Raw genomic sequence first — 20,140 nt, 5'->3', positions numbered from 1 at the left:
AGCTGAGTCTCCCTATCAGGCCTTCCAGCCCCTCCTCTTACCCACTTCCAATCCAGCTCTCCATAGAAGACAGATCTTTGCAAAACGCCAGATCTAGGCCTGTTCTTTCCCTTCCCCCCTTCACTGCTAGGGGAATTTGCAAGCCCTTGTGGCTCACCCTGATCACCCCGTTTGCAGTCATCTTTCCATTTCTCCAGTGCATCTCACATCACTTTCTTCCTGGACTGATACACTTCTCCCTTCCCCCAACACACACATGTCAGCCTTCGTCAAATACTGGAAGGGCCCGAGTGAGTTCCTGCTCTGGGCCTTGGTGCGGCTTCTCCTTCTGCTGCTGGACTCCTGGCCATCTCCTCCTCGCCCTAAAACATCGGCGCCGGGGTCTCTTTTCCTCACTCAGCCACCCTAATCATGTTCCCCACGTTACAGAACTCTGCCATCCCAGCAAACAGGGTAATGCTAAGTAGACTGTCATTTCTGCAGGGTTTATTTTACCCACTAGATGCTGTGTTATTTCCCCAGAAGAGAGAAATTTTAACACTTCGCAGCCCAGTGGGTTTAAGGAATGCAGAAGCTCGCTCTTACTACTCACTCGGAGGAGGGCTCAGGCCAGCTCTGCTTCACTCCACTCTGAGCTGGCTCAGGGATTCTCTCCTCCTGGTGCATGACCTTGCACACAGCTTCCCACACCCAGGAGAGCTGACCCTGTTGGCTACCAAAGTGGTAGTGGTGTAGGATTGCTAAGCTGAAGTCGTCAAAGACATCCTGGCTTCCTTCTTGCTGCCCCTCTTGGACCCTCGAGCTGGGAAGACAGCTGCCACATCGGGAAGACTGTCAAGTGGTTCTTAAAGAACCACACACGGGAAAGCCAGAGGTCTCCTGCCAGCCACTGCCACCATGTGGGCCAACGAGGAAGAGAATGCTCCGGCCCTAGTTGGTCCCTGAGATGACTGTAGCCACAGGAAGGACCCCAAGACACCAGTCCTGCCACTCCTGGATTCCTGACCCAGAGAAACTCCCTGATATTAAAAATTAGGTGTGGCTTTATGCTGCCAGGGTTTGAAGGTAATTTATTATGGAACATTGTATACTTAGATGAGTCTCACTTGCTCCCTGGCATAGGGAGGACTCAGTGAATGGGTGCTCAATGAATTAGGGAAAACTCAACACTGTCCTCCTTTGGCATTTGAGCAATATGTAAATCACAGTGGTTTAAGATGAACTTGTCCCAGTGCCAGTAACTAAATAGAGGCAGGACTGAACCCAGGTCCGCCTGTTTGCAAGATTCTCTTTGGTGTTACTTCTACTTCACTACTTTATCTCCCCTGAGAAGGGAGCTCTTAACATCTACCTGCCCAAAGGGCTTCAGAAAATACAGAAGCTCCTATCAACCACACTAAGAGCAGGCTACACACTGGTTATTTGGTGTGCATTTCTTCAAGTGGCTGTGGTCACCCAGGGGATGTGAAGGATGGTCCACTGGGGAAAACATTACAAATTATTTTTTTGAGCTTGATTGAAAACATTTAGATACTTATTTTAATCATGATAAAAATGCATAGCATAAAATGTACTATCTTAACCACTTTTACGTGTAAAGTATAGTAGTGCTGAGTACATTGTTGTGTAACTGATCTCTAGAGCTTTTTCATCTTGGAAAACTGAAAGTCTGCATCCACTATCCATTGGCTCCCCATATTCCCCCTACATCCACTGTTCAGTCTCCTTTTTGTCGCCATGACTCTGATTGCCCTAGATCCTTATATGAGTGGGATCATGCAGTGCTTGCCCTTTGTGATGGGTGATTTCTCTCAGCAGTCTGTTTTCAGGGTCAACTCACGCTGGAGTATGTGGGAGGATTCCTTCCCTTTTGTAAGGCACAATGCATAATGTTCCACTGTATGTGGTCACACCCTTCGCTTTTCCATTCACCTGTGGATGGGTCTGAGATTGATTTGACCTCTCGGTTATTGTGAAGAAGGCTTCTATGAACATGAATGCGCATTTAACAGTTTTAAGCCTTTATTTTATTTTTTTCCTTTAGAATTGTCTTTCTTGGTTGTGTTTTATAAAGCACCCAGCCCACCATCACAGTAATACATAATACAAGGTGTGAGGATATAGCGATGCAGATATTGGGAGAGAATGCTCAAACATTTTTGCAGATATGGACATGTGATTAAAATATTTGGAAAGCTCTGATTTTGTGAATATAGCAGAGCTGTTGGATGCCCCATCCATAATGCCTTGGGTTTAGCATTTAGACACATACTGCATCAATTTGCGGTGTCCTCATGTCATTTCTGTCTGTGGCAGCCAGGAGGATAGCATCTTGCTTGTCCCCTGACCCTGCTCTCAGCCTCTCCTGTGCTCAGTGGGTGCTGGTGCATGGTGCCTACGCCTCTGCCTCATGGGTGCTGAGCTACGTCCCAGCACCATCCACAGAGGAGTCTCCCTTGCTGCCCACCTTGCATCCACTGTGTTCACCGTTTCCAAACCCCACCCCTGCCAGTGCTTCCCGGGACCAAACCCTAAGGCAATCCTGACTGGGTCTCCATGTCTTGGTGTCAGCAAGATAGAAATGAAAGTGAAACCTTTCAAAATCGTTCATCCACGGTGATTTGTGCATGGAGCACTGTGCCTGGACGAGGAGAAAGCGCAACTCTGACATTGTCTCTCATTCTCAAACGCAAATTAAGTAGATTCAGAGTAATTGGCTATTTCCTTTCTTACAAAACCAATTCGGCTTTTGCTTCTTAATCAGAGATTTTATTGGAAGGGAGGAGGGCTTCATAAGATTTTACAGATATAACAGACAACAATTCAATTTTCTCTGTTTACGAATGAAGATGCAGCCAGGCAGCAAAGAATTTTTTCCCCTGCACTTGGGAAGCTGAGGGAGTAGGATTCCTGTGAGCTCAAGGCCAGCGTTGGCTACAGAGTGAGTTCAAGGCCAGCCTGAACTACATAGGGAGACCCTGTCTCAAAACAACAACAACCCCCCAACTGAGGGATAGAAAAAATCCCAGAGACGTCTAGCATTTTACTTGATGCCACACAAATAGAAAGTGGTCCAGCTGTGATTCCGATAAAATGTCTTAATACACAGTTGGCTAGATCAACAGATTTTTGTAGACTTTCTTGTAAAGGGTCAAATAATAAATATTTTAGGCTTTGCAAGCCCCAGTTGCTATTATAGCACAAAGCAGCCATAGATAAGAAGTAAACTGATTGTAGCTGCATTCCAATAAAACTTTATTCATAAAAACAGGTGGCCAACCAGGGAGTTACAGTATGCCTACCCTTAGGTTAGATCATAGAGGAGACAAAGGTGTTCTTTGCCTTCATGTTTAAAGCAAATAGCATAATTTTAGAGCTCTCCTTAGCATGTAAGTACTTGAGAAGTTATTTTTAAATAATATGCAGTTGCCAGGCACAGTGGCACATGCCTGTTATCCCAGCACTTGGGAGGCTGAGGCAGGAGGATCACTGTGAGTTTGAGGCCTGCCTGGGCTACATAAGTGAGTTCAAGGTCAGCCTGAACTGCATAGTGAGACCTTGTCTCAAAAAGACAAAGAAAAAAAAAATGCAGTCACTGAAGTACAGGTTTAAGCATGCATTCCTTAGACTTAAAGAATAGCTGGCTGGGTGCTGGGATGTATCATTGCCATGTGTCCCTCTAATATTACTTTCCTGTTAATCTTACCCATTAGCCCTGGCAGCCTGGGGGTATTGTGTTCCAATCACCTTTAATCATCCGTACAGCACACACAGGGCAAGACTTGCTCCCCAAGAAGTGAAATGACAGTGTCTATTTTTCACTATGTCAATATTAATTACTTGCAATTTAGTGTTCAATATTATTTTCTATATTAATTTCAACACAATGGGATGAGTCTAATTTGGAATGATAAAATTCATTTGCATTTAAATTGGTATTTGCTGCGTTCCCCGTGAGGAGCCGATAGCATCCATGATCATAATTATAAGCAATGTTTCTAAGGCAAGCTGGCTTTCCCTGGGAAGGACTGGTAACTATGAAGCACTAAGTTCCATATTAATAGTGACTATGCTGTAATGGCATGTTCCTCTAGAGAACCATGTGAATAGAGTCCTTATATTTTGGGAATTCCCTTCTACTGGAATAGAGATTAAGCTAAGAATATGGCCACATGTGCTTTTTCTTTTTAGTTTTCAGAATGTGTTAGTTAGTGATCCTGTATACAAAAACCTCTGGTTCATTTTCCAGCTTGAAATGTGTGCCCTGAGACATCGAATTATTGTTAATTGCACACAGCACAAATGAATGAGTTGACAGCAACTAGACAATTACTCCTACCCCTTTCTTTAGTTCTGTCTTGGGACAGACAGGGCAGTCCTGTGTAGTGAGCTTGTCTTTTGCTTGGTTTGTGGCCACGAGGAGGGAGATCAGCTCTCCCCAGGAGGCAGCAAGCTCCCAAATATTCATTACCTGAACTGAGCATCTTGGGGTGCTGCTAATGGCTTTTCTTTCCTGGTGAAAGTCTGGTGTTTACTGAGGTACAAATGAGTAATTTCTACCATGCGCGGAACAGAAGGAGGTGCATAAGGGAGGCAGAGAGAGGAGCTGTGTGAGGGGAGAGTGTGGCCAGAAACCGTGAAAGAGGCCATGGGGTGGGACAGGGGCTGCAAAGGGGTCAAGGGAGGAGAAGGATGGTGCTGTGGAGCAGGGGGCTGCTGTGTGCCATGACACCTCCACCACTCTGTAAGGGGCTTTCTGGTGGGTTTGGGAAGAGGGCACTGGTGCCCCGGAGTGGCCGTAGGAAGCTCTTGAGGGGCTTGGAAGGAAGTGAGGTTGGCTGGGTCCAGGATGCTGCTGGGAGGACAGAGAGGGAGGAGTGCTGATTGGCTGGTTGAGGGGACAAGGGAGGAGGGGAGCTGAGGCTGACTCCAGTGTTTGGGACATTTGGGCCCTTTGCTGAGATGGGGAGACTGGAGAGGGGGTCAGCTTGCATGAAGTCACTGTGATGTACAATGAATGTCCCATTTTATCATCGCTGGCTGTGTGAGCTAAGGTAAACCACTAACCTCTCTGATCTTCAGTTTCCTGTCTGTGCAAGATAGATAGAAAGTGTCCACTTCCTCAGCAAATGTGCAGACTCAGTGTGATAAGGCATGTAAAGCACAAATCCAGGCACATGATCAGCACTCAAATGATGCTGGGTGCTGCTCTTCCTGTTGTTGAGAACCAAGGATGGAGCTGGGTCTTGCCATGCATGCCTGTAATCCTTGCTCTGTGGGAGGCTGAGGCAGGAGGATTGCAATTGTGAGCCCAACCTAGGCAACTTAACAGTATAGTGAGAACCTGTCTCAAAATAAAATATAAAAAACAAGCTTGGGATGCAGCTTGGTGCAAAAGTTGTGGGTTCAATCCCTAGCGCTGCAAAATAAAAGAAAAAGAACCAAGGTGGAAGAGGTGGGAGACAGAAAGTAGATCAAACTCATGCTTCGTTAACCAACAGTAAACTCTCCATGTGAGGGGAGAAAGATTGGTGAGCTACTCCGTGCAAGCAACAGAGCAAAGCTTCCCAGGAAAGCTGTAACACAGCCTGGGAGGACTGTGACGGTGGGTGAGTGACTGGCTGAAGTGTCGTGTGTGACTTGCCAATTTGGTCCTCACACAGGAAGCTACTCAGGGGCTGGCGCTTCCTCACGGAGTCTTCCCGAGCATCTTAGAAGTTAGAGAGAAGCGAAGGGTGTGCGTGGTATTTGCAGGGTGTGGTGGCGAAGGGAGGATGGGGTGGCCCACCTCCCTTACCACAAGAGCTTCAGAGCTTTTACATCCAACTGATACTTTTTGATAGATCAACGAAGACCCAATGTTCGCATCAGCAACACAAACAGCCACTCTGTACCCCTGATTCTGAAGACAGTCATGTTAGCGTAGACATCTCCCCTGCTAGCAGATGGGGAAACTGAGGGCTAGAAAGCTCAAACTGCATTTTGTTTTGCAGAGACTCGGTGGTCGTCCTTGAACCAATGCACCCTGAAGAGCTTAGACTTACACCAAACTTCTTATTTTAAAGAATTGGCAATACTGGAAATGTGCAATGCACGCCTGCTCTCTCCTGGTGTACTGGAAAGGTCTCCCACACACTGTCGTGCATCTTACTCTCCTGCCTCACAGACAGCTCCTTGTGGGGGTTCTGTGCACCCCATATCCAAAGCTCAGACTTTGGATAACACCAGCCAAGGATGTCAAGGGACACTGCCAAGAGTCGGGCCCTAGGCTTCCTGTTTTAATTATCGGTTAGTAATTAATGGTTCTTTCTTTGTGAAAAATAATTTCCCAGAGGTTGGGAGCCAGCAGGGTTACCATGGCAGAGAAGCTAATCTTATTTCCACGTCAGAGATTCTCCTTGGCTTTGCCAGGAGGGTGGAAAATTTTGCTTTGCTCCAGCTTGCTCCCAGGTAAGGTCTGGATCCTCAGGAGCCAGCTCAAGATTCAGGCTTGTGGCAAAGGCTTTACTAAGGAGGTGATCCCAGCAGAAACCAGTAGAGTTGTGAGGCCAAAGAGTGCAGGGAGAAGCCAACCCAAGGCGGGACATGAGACCCACAGGGGTAGTTCTCATCTGGTCCTACAGGGGGTGCTGGCAGGCTGCTACCATCTGTGCCTGCTCCACAGTGGGTTAGAGGCTCATGGCCATCCAGAGGGGATGTGAACTCCCAGATGCATGAGTGTGTAAGGGGACAAGAGACTCTGGTAGCCCAAGGCAAGAGCAGGTAGCTGCAGGTGGAAGCACAGACGACAGTGTGTGTGTGTGTGTGTGTGTGTGTGTGTGTGGAGAAAATGGTGCACTGTGGTGGCAGCTAACTGTGGGGTGGTGGGTGGCAGAACAGGGGTGGGGGAACCTGGCAGGTGAAAGGTGTGCCCCCAATGTCAGGAAGTTGGGGTTCCTACAGAGGGACTTGAGGGTGGGGTCTCCACTGGGGTCAGGGTTTGGACACATCCAGTGCCTCAGTGGAGAAGGGGATCCCTGCAGCCTTGGAGGATGCTGACATCTAGCTGCAGGACTTGCTGTGTGACCTCTCATGATTCATTGCCACTCAGGGGCTCAGTTTTCTCCTCTATGGAGTCCTGGGCTAGGACCCCTCTAATGTGCCTTGAGCTGCGACAGCTTTGACCTTGGCACAGTGAGATCCACCATTCTGTGCATGCAGGGCATTTGTTTCAACCAGCTTATTGGGAAATTGAAAGGAGATTAAAGCATTGGCCACATGCTCATGACCCACGTCGGCCTACAGTGGAGACAGCACGAGCCTTGAGGCTGCTCAAGATGGGGAAACAGAGGGGCATGGGCTCCGAGCATCTGTCAGAGGAGGCTGGAGTCCTATGGGATGGATTTTGACTACATGGGTCCATCATCCAGGTGACTACTGCCTCCAGAACTGGGTCCCCAATGAGCCTGTGGGGCTGGGAGTGTGACTGAGAGATTATGAGCCCCCTTCTTCCTCTCAGGGGACTTAAATGCTCAGTTCTCCTCTGGAGGGAAGGAAACACCATCTTCAGTGAAGATGGCCCGTGTTTGTTTTCCGTCGCTGCTGTTTGTTTTCTGTAACTAAAACGGGGTGAAGCAATGCAACATAAGTTTATAATCATGCAGTTTTGTAGGTTGGAGGTTGTGCTATGATCTCACTGGCTAGAGCCCAGGTGCCAGCAAAGCTGTGCTTTCTTACAATGGTTCTAGGAGGAAAAACTGCCTCCTTGCTAACCAGTTCCTTGTGGGACTGAGTCTGTCTCCTTGGAGGCTGTCACCTAGGACCATTCCCAGTTTCCAAAGGTCACCTGCATGCATTGGCTTGTGTCCCCTTTTTTCCATCTTCAGAGCTGGTAAATGGGTTGAGTCTTCGTAGTCTGGATCTCTTCTTCCCTTCTTCTGCCTTCATGCCTCTTTCTGACCTGGTCTGCTTTCCCCTTTCACTTGTGTTAGTCAGCTTCCCAGTTGCTGGGACACAATGCCCGGTATTTACAACTTAAAGGAGGAGAGGTTTAAATTATCTCATGGTTTCAGGGGATTCAGTCTATGGTTAAGCCAGTTCCAAGGCAGGAACATCACAGCAGAAGGGTCTGCTGGAACAAAGCTGCGTGGCTCACAGTGATCAGCAAGTAGTGCAGGGGAACAGTGCAAGAGAAGAAGGGGCCAGGGACCAGATACAGTGTCCAAGGCACCATTCCCATGACCATCCACACATACACAGAAATGTGCATTTCTAATCTACTGGGTGGCTCCCAAGCCAATCAAGTTGACACAATCAAGCTCACTTCTCACACTTATAAAGAACATAGGATTGCACTTGGCTATCCAGAGAATCTCCCCATCTTGAATCAATCTTAGGTCCACTGGCCAAATGTCTTTATATATACCATGTCACGTAACACAGACACAGGTTGCAAGGATTGGACCATAGACATCTTGGGGTGGGGGCTTTATTCTGCTGATGGCATGGCCCTTCTGTCACCCTGTCTTCCTTCCCTACTTTGGTTTAGATGGATCCTTTCTCCTTGGTGTTAACTCTCTCTTGACTTCCTTCATTTATTTGACAAACCAGTAGGGATGGTTCACTGTTATGTTCGAAGTCCTGTGCAATGCACTGAGGATTTGGAGACTACTAAGGCACAGGCCTTTCCTGGGTCAAGAGCATCATGGAGGTGCTGTACCATGCAGTGTATGATGTTGGTGCCTGGCCAAGTCTCCTTAATTGGGCCAGAATCCCTGAACCCCAGCTCTGGGAGTCATGGCTGCTAGAAACTCCCAGCTCTCTCCTTGCCTTGCAAATTGCCCTTGGACAGATGAGTCACTAAGCCTAGGAAGTTACATGTGGGCACTTCTGCGGGGACTGTTCAAGTCAGTGACAGATGGACACAGGAGCACAAAGTGCTGGTTCTCATCCCAGGAAGAAACCTGCTGTGTGATGTGACTCAGGCTCCGGAGTTCCCTGTGGGATGAGGTCCAGGCTGAACTCCAGCTGAGACCATATTATGTTCTGTCCTGCGCCCCTGCCTTGCCTTCTCCTGAGAGCCCTCACCCAGCTGAACCACATTCCCAGGAGTCTTCATGTCATCTGTTTCCAGGGTATCTAACCTAGGTAGTCAGTAATAGTAAGCAATCCAATCTCTTTCACCAAAACTCCCCCTTTTCTGATGTGTGTGTGGACACACAAATATGTACGTATACAGAAACTGGACTTTGTAACAATGAATAAACATAAGTGCTATGCCTTCTGTCCATCTATGTGCTTATGTCTAGCCATAATATATTTATAAGGTGAAAGTCAGGACTAAAGTATAATTTTTCAAACAAGAAATGGGCTAAGTATTTTGCCCTCTGCAATACGCAGCCTTGGCTGAGAGTGAGACAAAGAAAGCCTACTCTCATAAAGTTTCTGCATGCTTTACAGTAGCAGCAGAGTGGAAGGAAAACATGAAAATATAGAATACCATGCTAATTGGCAATTTAGTTTCATTCTCTGTGAATTCAGGACGAGTCCTTAAGGCAAGAGGAACTCGGGCATGGACCCTGGGTTCTGATCACCTCAGTCTTATGATCTTTCTTTGATCCCAGCCACACAGTCTTGGGTAAGCTGTTGTACAGCAAGTGCTCATGAAGCGGGTCCCAGGGCAAGGACATTCCAAGGCCATGGGCACATTGCTCAGAAAATGAGCATAGTTGCCAGTATAGTCAGCTCAATGTCTTGGATATTGGCTGTCCCCAAAGGCCTGTGTGTGAAAAGCATGGCCTCCAGGGTGGTGCTATGGGGAAGTGGAGGAACCTTTAGGACATGAGGCCTAGTGGGAAGCCCTTGGGTCAGCCCTTGAAGGGGATTGTGGAACCTCACCCATCCTATCTCTTCATCTCTCTCCTTCCTGGCTCAAGATGTCACTGCTCACTCCAAGACATGTTTCTGTCGTTGCTACCCATCAAGCTTGCCAGTGGGGCCCACAAGATCTTGGAATTTGAACCTCCAAAACCACGTGCCTAATAACCTTTTCTTCTCATATAGTTAGTTGCCTCAAGTATTTTTCTGTAGCAATGTAAAGCTGACTAATACCTTCAGTGTTATTATTTTACAGATGAGAAAATTGAAGCATGGAAAGATTAACTTGCCCCAGGTCACATAGTCAGCAAGAAGATGGGTGTAGATTTGATTTCAGGGGTGTTAGCCCTGGAGTTCTTAACTCCCACACTGAATCTCTCCAAGCCTCTAGTTATAACAGAATTATTGCTTATAAAATCATCTCAGTAGCAATAAGTAGAAAGCTGATGTATTTTTGAGAGAAAAGCAAACATATTGAAAAATATAAAAACTAAAGAGTGGCCTACTTTATGGACTTAGAGAAAAAGCAAGTCATTTGGTTGAGACTCAAATATCCACTATAACTTAGAAGACAATATTAATTTTCTACTGCTGCATAGCAAATTACCACAATCATAGTGCTTTAAAACAACACAAATCAATCATCTCAGAGTTTCTGGACATGGTCAGCTGGGTCTTTTGCCTAGGGCCGCACCTGGCTGCAACCAAGCTTTCAGCTGGGCTGAAGATTTCACCTAAGACCTGGAATCCTCTTCATGTTCACTGGTTTTGGCAGAATTCAGTGGTGTGAGCCACAGGACTGGTAGCCTCAGCTCCAAGAAGGGCCATCATTTCCCTTACAAGTACTTTATTGGTAAAATAAATGAAATTTCCTGGAATGAAAATCATGTTCCAGTGGTACTCTTCACATTGTGGCAATACCTCCTCCAGGCCAACAGAGGGTCTATACTGCTTGAAATCTTTTTGATGTCTTCCTTCTCTGGTCTGCAGATCCTCTTTCAAAGGGCTCACTTGATCAGTTCAGGCCCATCCAGAAATATCTTCTCTTTGATTAGTTTAAGTTCAACAATTAGGAACCTTACTGACATTTGAAAAAATTCCTTTAGTTTTGCCATATAATGCAACCTAATCATGATAGTAATGTCCTGTTATATTTACAGGTCCTACCCATACTCATGGTAGGACAATGAGAAAGTGTTCATACCAGGAAAGAATCTTAGGGGGTACTTCAGAATTCTGCCTATCGCAAAGGCTTTCCTTCAAGGAAAAATTATAGAGAGGTTTTGAAGGAGAGAATGGAATCTTTCTGAAATGAAAGTTGTAGAATTTATGGTTCAATATAACTACAAATATATGTGTTAGATAACTCTATAGCTCAGGTTTGAGCTTTCTTAATTGAGGCTTGGGCCTTTCTTGTCATTTCAGAAAACTGGAATCAGATGATTCTATCCAAATCCAGTCCACATTTCAGAAAAATGAAAGTGGATACCACCATGATAGATGCAGCATTTCTCACTGCAGCTATGGTAAGGAGTAGTTGGCAAATCAGTTATGTGAAAGGTCTGTCTCAAGCAAGCCGTGGTCACCTAACCATTTTGGGTTCTCTGAAGTAGAAACGCCAAGAGAAAAGCCAATGAAATGTTTTATAGTTTGGGAATTCAATGAGTATATCTTGGTGGTCAAAATAAGAAGGAAGTAATGACAGTGGAGAAAAGCAATCTTTAAATATTTTTACAGTAGCAAGAATGATTTTCTATGGCTTACCATGTAGTGTAAATATTACTACGCTTTTTCTGAACACATGTGTTTAATCACTAATGGAATAAAATCCTGGTAATTTTATTAACATCCATTCATCCATCCATCCATCCATCCATCCATCCATGCATGCATCCACCTATCCACCTACCCAGCTATCCAAGCATAATTTAGTTATTTTTTTATAGAAAAAGTCTCTATTAATAATTTCCTTGGGGAGTGAGATCTCCATTTGATTCTCTCATGAGTGAAAGAATTGAAAGACATTATCCTGGTTTTTAAGTCACTGTTAATTAGGGAATTTGGGGTAAGGAAATTATTTCTGTGGGTTACTTTTAGTCCTGGCTTCTTGGTGGAAGCAACTCTGTAGATGAAAATCCAATCGCCCATCCATCCAGTATCATATTGAGCAATACATTCTTATGCTATTCCCACCTGAGAAAACAAGTTCATCTCCAGTCTTTAAATGTCTTCTAAGTTTCTTTCCTTCTTTAACTTTGGAGCTGATTTCCTTGTTCGGTCTGCTGTGTTCTCAAGTGGGTGTTGTTTTATTTCCAAGATAGTTTTGAGAGTTTGTAACCTAATTATACACCTGCAAGTAAACTCCCTGAAGCCAGGGCCTGGGGTTTTCACTTGTTAATCATGGCCACAAGGACAGCATTTTGCACATAGTAGGAGGTCAGTATGGCCTTCTAAGGGCTGACTGTGTTCAGCAGAACAAAGCTGAGTTAACCAAGCAATTTAGAAAATGGTTGAGCTTTGATTTTTTTCTTTTGCTTTTGTTCATAGCTGTACTTTAGGACCAAACAAGGAGTTTCATTTCATTAAATACTTTTTATTTTTCCCTAATTTTATGCCAAAGGATGTTCCTGTAAAACAAACAGTTTTCTCCAATAGTGGCTTAGGTCAGATGATAGTCATCTGACTCGTAGTCTATTAATCAAAATTATTGCGAAAAACATTCTCATTGCAGGATTCAGTCTGGCCCCCTGGTGATAAAGTGCCTTATGATCCAGTCAGGATTTGCAAGGGCTTTGAGCAAAAGCCAAGCTCGCTTTTCAGTAAGACACACAGGTTATTTAAGCCCCAATTTCTTATGCAGTATTAATGTGCTTATTTAAATATTCATGGGCCTAAAAGCCTGGAGCAATGTGTGTGATCAATTCTTGATGGTGTCTGAGTCATCCTGGCCTGAGAGCTGTGCCCATCTCCAACAGTCACCCTTTCATCACAGCGGTCACCTGCCACCTACCACCTGCTACCTGCTACCTGATGTGCTAAGCTCCAGGGCCATTCCATTAGTGCAGCGCTGTCAGCATCTCTGGCTCCCTGGGTCCCTCCCCAGAGAGATCACCATCAGGACCATCAGAAGAATGGAAAAGTGTAGGTCCCTCGGGGCAGGTGCTTGCCCTTACAGGGACTTCTGTTGGTGAAATACCAACCCTGGGGCATCAGTGATGTTCTGAAATTTGAACAGAACCAAAGAGCCTAATTTGTCCTTTCCCATCTGGGAACCTATTATATTCTCATCATCCTGAGGGGTTCTAGATTTTACAGAGGAAGTAGCTTGCCGGACTACTACCTTGAGAATCCCATTCTCTCCAGACCTGTAGCTATAGGGGCTGAGGGAGGGTCAGGGGTCCTCTATTATTTCCTCAGTGTCATTCACTGTGGAGATCCAATGGTGCCACCCACCTAGGAGTTGGTTGAGAGCTGGGAAGTGGAGGATCTATGTGCCAGAGTTTCTAGTCATCGTTGATAGAGGGTCGGAAATGACTAGATTTAGCATCTGGTTTTATTTGTTATAGTATTGATGAATTACTATTCCATGCAATTTAATAAATATTTATTAGAGGCCTGCTTAGCACCCCTGAGTATAAATGGGGATACAAAATGTGTGCAAAGTAACACTATCCTATAAAGAGTCTATCATGTAACTGTGATGTGGTCATACATACTATGTGAATAGCAGTATGAATGAATGAATGATTCATTGAATATAGGAGTGAGGTGTCCCCAAAAATGACCATGCTAATCACCAGAATCTTGAAAAGCTTTAAGGAAACATACATGATGAGGCCTCTAACCTTAAAGATCTGGACTCAGGAGGTCTAGGGCAGGGCTGGAGATCTATACAGACATTCTCTGATTTACAATGGTTCAAATTATGCATTAGACTCCATGGCGGCCCTGAACCCATATACACTTAATGGAAGCCCTGCTTCAAATGTCAAATTTTGATCATTTTTCCTGGGATAGCAATATGTGGTGCAAAATCCCCTCTTGTAATGCTAAGCAATGGCAGCCAGCTGCAGATCCCCTTCAGCCACATGACCACGAGGGGACATCCAACATCCACCGCAGTATTGTTACCACAATCTCTGTGTATAGGAACTCAGTGAATGACACTAGATATTCAACATTTTTTTCTTTCTTTTCTCTCTCTCTCTTTTTTTTTTTTTTTTAAACTTTTGAGTTAGATGATTGTGACCAACTACAGGCTAATGTCATGTTCTGAGCACATTTAAGGCAGGTGGGGTGTCCTGTGGGTTAAGTGTATTAAATGTATTGTTGACTTATGCTTTCAACTTGGTTGGGTTTATTGGGACAGAACCCCACTGTAAGTAGAGCAGTGTCTGTGGATTCTCCTTAAGCTGGGATGGACATCAAGTACTACCGGAGGACCAAGCGAGCATCTTGCTTGGGCAAAGGTAACACATGCTACACAAAAACTGGACCGTGTCAGTAGTGTCTACCGACAGGCACCTTGCATTAGTGGCCTAGGCTGTGCACTTCTGCTGATTCTGGCTGGATTTGCCTGCTTCTGTGGGTTTCCCAGGGTTTGGCTGGTATTGGTGGGCTCAGCTGGGCAGCCCTGCTTTTAACCATGGTCTGGGTGACTCAGGCTCCCTGCAGTGGCAGTCAGACCAGCTCTTTTCCATGTAGCGCTCCTCCTTCTCCTAGGCCAGTAGGCTAGCCAGGGCCTGTGGTTCTAACGGTGCTGGCAGAGGCACGGAGAGCACACGGGGATACTGTCACTTCCACATGATTGGATATTGTGCTTTTCCATGTATGTACGTTTGTAAGGCATGTACAATATCCTGGGAAGCAGCCCCAACCCAGTGCTTGGCAGGAGTTGGTGTGTGACTCTGAGCCAAGCTATGTCCACACAGCTTCCTGGAGCTCCTCAGGGAAATTAAGCTCCCGTTGCCCTCAGTGGCAATTTACATAATAACAACTCCTTCTGTGACTGCCCTTCCTGTTAAACACCACTTCCTCTCTCCCTTTCTGGTGGGGTCTCCATCCAAATCCAGATGAAGTGCAGTTGTGCCTCAGTATCCATGAAGGATTGGTGCCAGGGCTCCTCTATGCTGAAATCCACGGAAGTGCCTTCCCCTTATGTAACCAAAGTAGAACTTGCCTATGGCCTATGCATATCCCCTGTGTACTTCACAGCATCTCTAGGTGACGTATAATACCTCATATAATGCAAATGCCACGTAAACAGCTGTTATACTGTGTTGGATAGGGAAGAATGACAAGAAAGAGATCACCGGAATATTACTCAGCTATAAAGAAAGATAAACTTGAGACTTTTATAGGTAAATGGATGCATCTAGAGAACATGCTCATAAGTGAAATAAATCTGACTCACATGTGTAAACATTGTATTGTGTCCCTAGTGTAAGAACCTGAAAGAGTAAATAAAATCTGAAAGGTGCAATAGATACTGTGAAAGGGAAAGAAATTGCTCAGAAGGAAAGAACAACTGGATGATGGAAAAGAGAAAAGAAAGGAAAAAATATGAATACCTATCTATCTATCTGTCTATCTATCTATCCATCTACAAGATAGCTAACTGTACTAATTTCTATTGTATTATTGAAAGGAACAGTCAATGTTTAATTGTTTGATCAATCTTACATGCCTATATTTGTTTATCTGAGTAACCAATTTGAAGATACCAATATGTAATACAACAATCATTGTTAATTTCCTATCACCTTGTCTGAAATTTTGTATTGCTTCTGTTGTTTTTACGTTGCTTTATTTATGTCTATGGGTTTGTTAGTAGGTTTTGGTTCTTTTATCTTTAAAATAAAAAAAGAAAGAGATCTCTGTGCACGTTCAGTCCAAACACATGGGTGTGAGAGAGCTGACTGCATCTGTTTTCAAGTCCTGATCTTGCAGCCCACCTTGGGAAACACCCGGACGCTGAGAAGAAGGTCCCCTTGGGTTTCACAGGCCCAACAGCCATTCCTTCACCTCTGTGGACTTAGCAAAGGAAGCCCTTGGAGAGAGCTGGAGAAGGCATAGTCACACCCCTGAGCACTTGAAGACGAGCCCTCCATTCCACAGGCTCTGCCCAGGGACCCCACGCTTGGCCATGAGCCACCCTGCAGTCAGCACTGGCCTTGGAGTCATGCAGCAAGGAGATGCACCTTCCCCACTGCCCTGCTTCACCTGCAGACGTGTCCCACACCCGTGTCCTTCCCAACCTGTGTGGCACTGTATGTGTGTGAATCTTATCACGTATCTGTAGCCCCCTCTTCCCTCCAGGCCATGGATGCTGCCGGTCTAACAGAGCAGTGTCCTGAAATGCAGGATTATCCAGTATGTTTGTAAAGGGAAGATGAGTGAAGGAGGATCTGATTTTGACTTGGTCTAAAATAGTTTGTTGATTAACACTCATTTCATGCTATTATGGAGGTGGAAAAGGGAAAATTTTAATTATTTGGAATGGTGAGCATTTACTAGTGGGACTGAGTCCCTCAGGTTAAATTTAGTCGTAGAACAATAGAATAATAATAATACAGGTGGTTATTATCCTTTGCTCTTAATGCTTAACAGGTTTAACTCAGATTTGTTGAGTTATGTTAACACTAATGACGTACATTTATATATTGATTTACACTTTGCAAAGCATTTTAATTCTCAGTTTAAAGGAAAGAACACTGATCTACAGGCACACTCTGATCCCTCTCTTTTAGCATACAAAGTTACCAAGCTTTGAAAATAATTCTGTTTTGGGGAATATTTTGCCTGGTTTGATTATGAAGAAATTTTTCTGAAGAACCTTGGGTGGAATCTTAATTTTTCATTGAGAAGGAGTCTTTCTTTTCTTTTCTCACCAACACAGAAAGCTTCTGCATATTTAATCCTTCAAGAGATTCCCGAGGCATCCTGTCCAGGGCAGATGTTGCTACACACCTCACATCCCTGATGCCCTCCCTTCCTCAGTGAGCTCTAACTCCCTGTGCCCATGGCTTTGACCAGGGCTGTCCCTGAGTGAGGGTGGAGGAAGAAGGGCTGTCTGTGAGCATCCCCTGGGACCAGGGCTCCCCCAGGGTCCGATGGAGTTGAAGTACAGATTCCCTAGCCTCCCAGGCACATCACGCCAGACATGCGCATTCTACACCATGGCCCAGATCTCCCGAGGGGTGTGCAGTTCCAGCTGTCTGCAGTGGTAACACGCTTGCCCATATGTTACTTATTGCCTGTCTCCCCTTCTCTGGTTCCTTTCCCCTCTCTAGCCCTGCTTCCTGGGTCCACTTCCCAAATAAACTCCTTGACCCAGGGTCTGCTGCTGAGGACCTCCGCAGGGTACATTTCCCTGGAAGGGCCCTCTGTGACTCCCCATGGTCAAGTGATTACATCACTTAAGCAGGTGTGACACTACCCATGGGTCCTTTGCTCCCACCATTTCCCAGCCTGGCATTCTCTCCTGGCTTCATTGCTCTGGCCTACTCTCCTTGCTGTTCTCATTCTGTTAAAGATAGGGTCAAATTTCTAATTAAAAGTAAAGAAGATAAAGTTGGGTGAGGGAGACACTGTGTCTGGTGAAAGCCAGTGAATCCGGGCTCCCACTGAGGCCCAAAGAATGAGACAGGAGGGTGATTTGTTTTTTATCTCTGCAGCTATGTGTAAATGAGTGTGCATCTTTTGGAAGGCTCCAGGATTGTGATACAGGTCGAAGGCTCACATCTTGCTCTGGATGGAAGTCATTAAGATGCATATTTTTGTACAGCAGTCCCATTTTCTATGGAGTTACTAGATGTCATCTGGGTTAAGGTTATTGTTGACATTGTCTCTTCACCAATACCTCCACTCAGGGGTGCAAGCCTCCTCTCAAACATTTTCCGATATGCAGAACTCATTACTTCCGCTGGCCTGCTGACTTCATTACTAGATGGGTCTGCCTCTGGCTGAACTGGAATCCCTGTCTGCAGCTGCCACCCATTGGAGGGAATTTTCTTGGAAGAGGTTACTGAACCCATGGAATGCTCCATTCCACAGAAGAATTTATTTTTTAGGTTTTTATTTTTTGGTGCTGAAGACGAACCTAGGGCTTCCAGCTTGCTAGACAAGCATGCTACCACTGAGCTAAGTTCTCAGCCCCTACAGGAGAATTTAAAACATTTAAAAATGTACTTTTCCAGTTCTCTCAGCTCTGCTGAGCAGTTCATGGGGACCCCATACCAATGTCATAGCCTTCCTCCGGCCCCCAGCAGGGCAAGCGCCACTGGAAACACCCAAGTATCCAGAAATTGGGGATTGGACTGTTTAAATAAATTATGGCATGAGGTAATGCTATAGAGCCTTTAAAATCATGCTTGGGAGAATATTTAATAGTATAAAAACATTCCTGACATATCAAGCAGATAAGTGAACACTACATGCAATGAGTCAAATTTCATTAAAAATATACACCGAGAAGTAGAAGTCCAGAATACTAAGAATGGTAGTATTATGGCTAGTTTTTATTTCCCTTTATGCTTTTCCAAAATTTCCACTGAGAGCATGTACTTGTTTTTTAATTAGGGAAAATGTTTTTGGAAAAGAAATAAAGGAAGAAGAGCTGAATGCTCAGAGCCCATCCTGGTGTGCTTCTGACATTGTGGCTTTGCGCGGAGCCAGCTGTGAGGCCACCTCAATTCCCAGTGTCAGGAGAGGGTTTTGTCCAGTGGATCTCACTGTCACTAGTGATGCACCTGCAGCACCTGGAAGATTTTCTTCTAGGTGAATTAGCCTGCCCCACCCTGCTGCCTCTCAAATTTGCAGGACTGGGGATTGAACCCAGGGCCTTTGTGCTGAGCTACTTTACCAGCCTTTTTTATTTTTTATTTATGAGGCAGGGTCTCTCCCTAAATTGGTAAATTGCCTATGCTGGGCTCCAATTTGTGATCCCTTGCCTCAGGCTCCCAGAGTTCTGGGGTTGCAGGCACATGCACTGTGTCTGGCTAGGATCTCTTTTTATTCTGACAACTGGCATCAGGAGCAGATGACCAGGAACCCCCAGGCAAGCATGGAGGTCACTCACAGTGTCCTCGGCCCTCCGAGACTGGACTGTAGGCGCAGGAGGGAAGCCACTCCACCTTGGAACAGCACTCATTCAGGAAGCAGCAGACCCTTGTGTGGCTGCTTCAGGAGGTGCCAGGTCCAGGGTTTGTGGCAACCTCGGGAAGCACCAGTGCTCTGTGCACGCAGAGCGGCCCTCCCTCCCAGGATAGCCTGTCTGCTCTGCAGCTCTGTGTCCCTTCCCTGCCTCTGTGGGACAGTAGAGCCTTACAGAAAGTGCAACACATTCACTTCTCAACCTCCCCTCCACAGACATCTCAGAGCCCTACCCTCTGATTGGGGAGGCTGCAGAACAAGGGAGAGCACTAGAGGGGCCATGAGCAGCAGGAGGCATGGACAGCCAAGCAAGCTGACAGCTCTACACATGTGGGCAGTGGGGTAGACAACCAAGGGGACAGGCAGTCACAGGGACCAGGGAGAAGAAAGAGGCTAGTGGGGCCAGCTGTGCAACTCCAAAGCAGGGTGTTACTGTCTTCTTTCTGAGATCAGATTGTTATGCCTGGAACATAGATAGGGTTCAATGGCTGTCATTTCTCTTGGGGGCTGTAGTGATTGAACTGGGAAAATGATTCATTTCATGTTTTTTTTTTAACACTAAAATGATTCTCAGCTCAATATTCAGGCTTGCAGATTTATAAGACACACAGTAAGCACAAAACCATCACCACTCTGTTTCCTGAAGCCCAGTGAGGGAACACACGGAAACTCCACTTTCAACAGCATAGATACACACACCTTCGGGACAAAGGATGCAGAAGGTGTGTGGTCAAGGTGAAGTGGTCACAACCAACAAAACCAGAAAAAAGTAAAGTTCTTAACTCTCATATAGTGATGCTTGCATGGTGAGTTGATACAATATTTGGCTTTTGGATTTAGTTTCGTCCAGCTGGAATCCGCACAGCTCGTTTCCCCCGTCAGTACAGCTGGAGTTGACCCGGACCTGCCAGCTGTCTTCTCTGTCCCTCTCCGCACTGATTTTCTTGGCACTCTGTTCTTTCAGACTTCCAGTGTCTTTGGCTTCTTCTCATGAAACCACAGCCTTGATCTTTGACTTTGGCCTGAATTGTGACTCTAACAAAACAGGCTCTGTGTGTGCGTATGTGTGTGTGTGTGTGTGCTCCTGTGCATGTGTGCCAGTGTGCACGTGTGCATGCCTGAATTTGCATGC

General features: G+C 45.7%; 1 protein-coding gene across 1 annotated transcript in view; it reads right to left on the bottom strand.

Annotated features, from left to right (window-relative positions):
* Pcsk2 (proprotein convertase subtilisin/kexin type 2) overlaps window positions 1-20,140 on the bottom strand; it is a 230,393-nt gene that overhangs the window by 67,796 nt on the left and 142,457 nt on the right. The gene's annotated exons all lie outside the window — the stretch shown is intronic.

The sequence above is a fragment of the Chinchilla lanigera genome, unplaced genomic scaffold (genome assembly GCF_000276665.1).
Source record: "Chinchilla lanigera isolate Chin_1 unplaced genomic scaffold, ChiLan1.0 scaffold00014, whole genome shotgun sequence".
Taxonomy (NCBI): Eukaryota; Metazoa; Chordata; class Mammalia; order Rodentia; family Chinchillidae; genus Chinchilla; species Chinchilla lanigera.
Note: the sequence above shows the minus strand (reverse complement) of the source record. Positions and strands in the feature narration are given on the sequence as shown.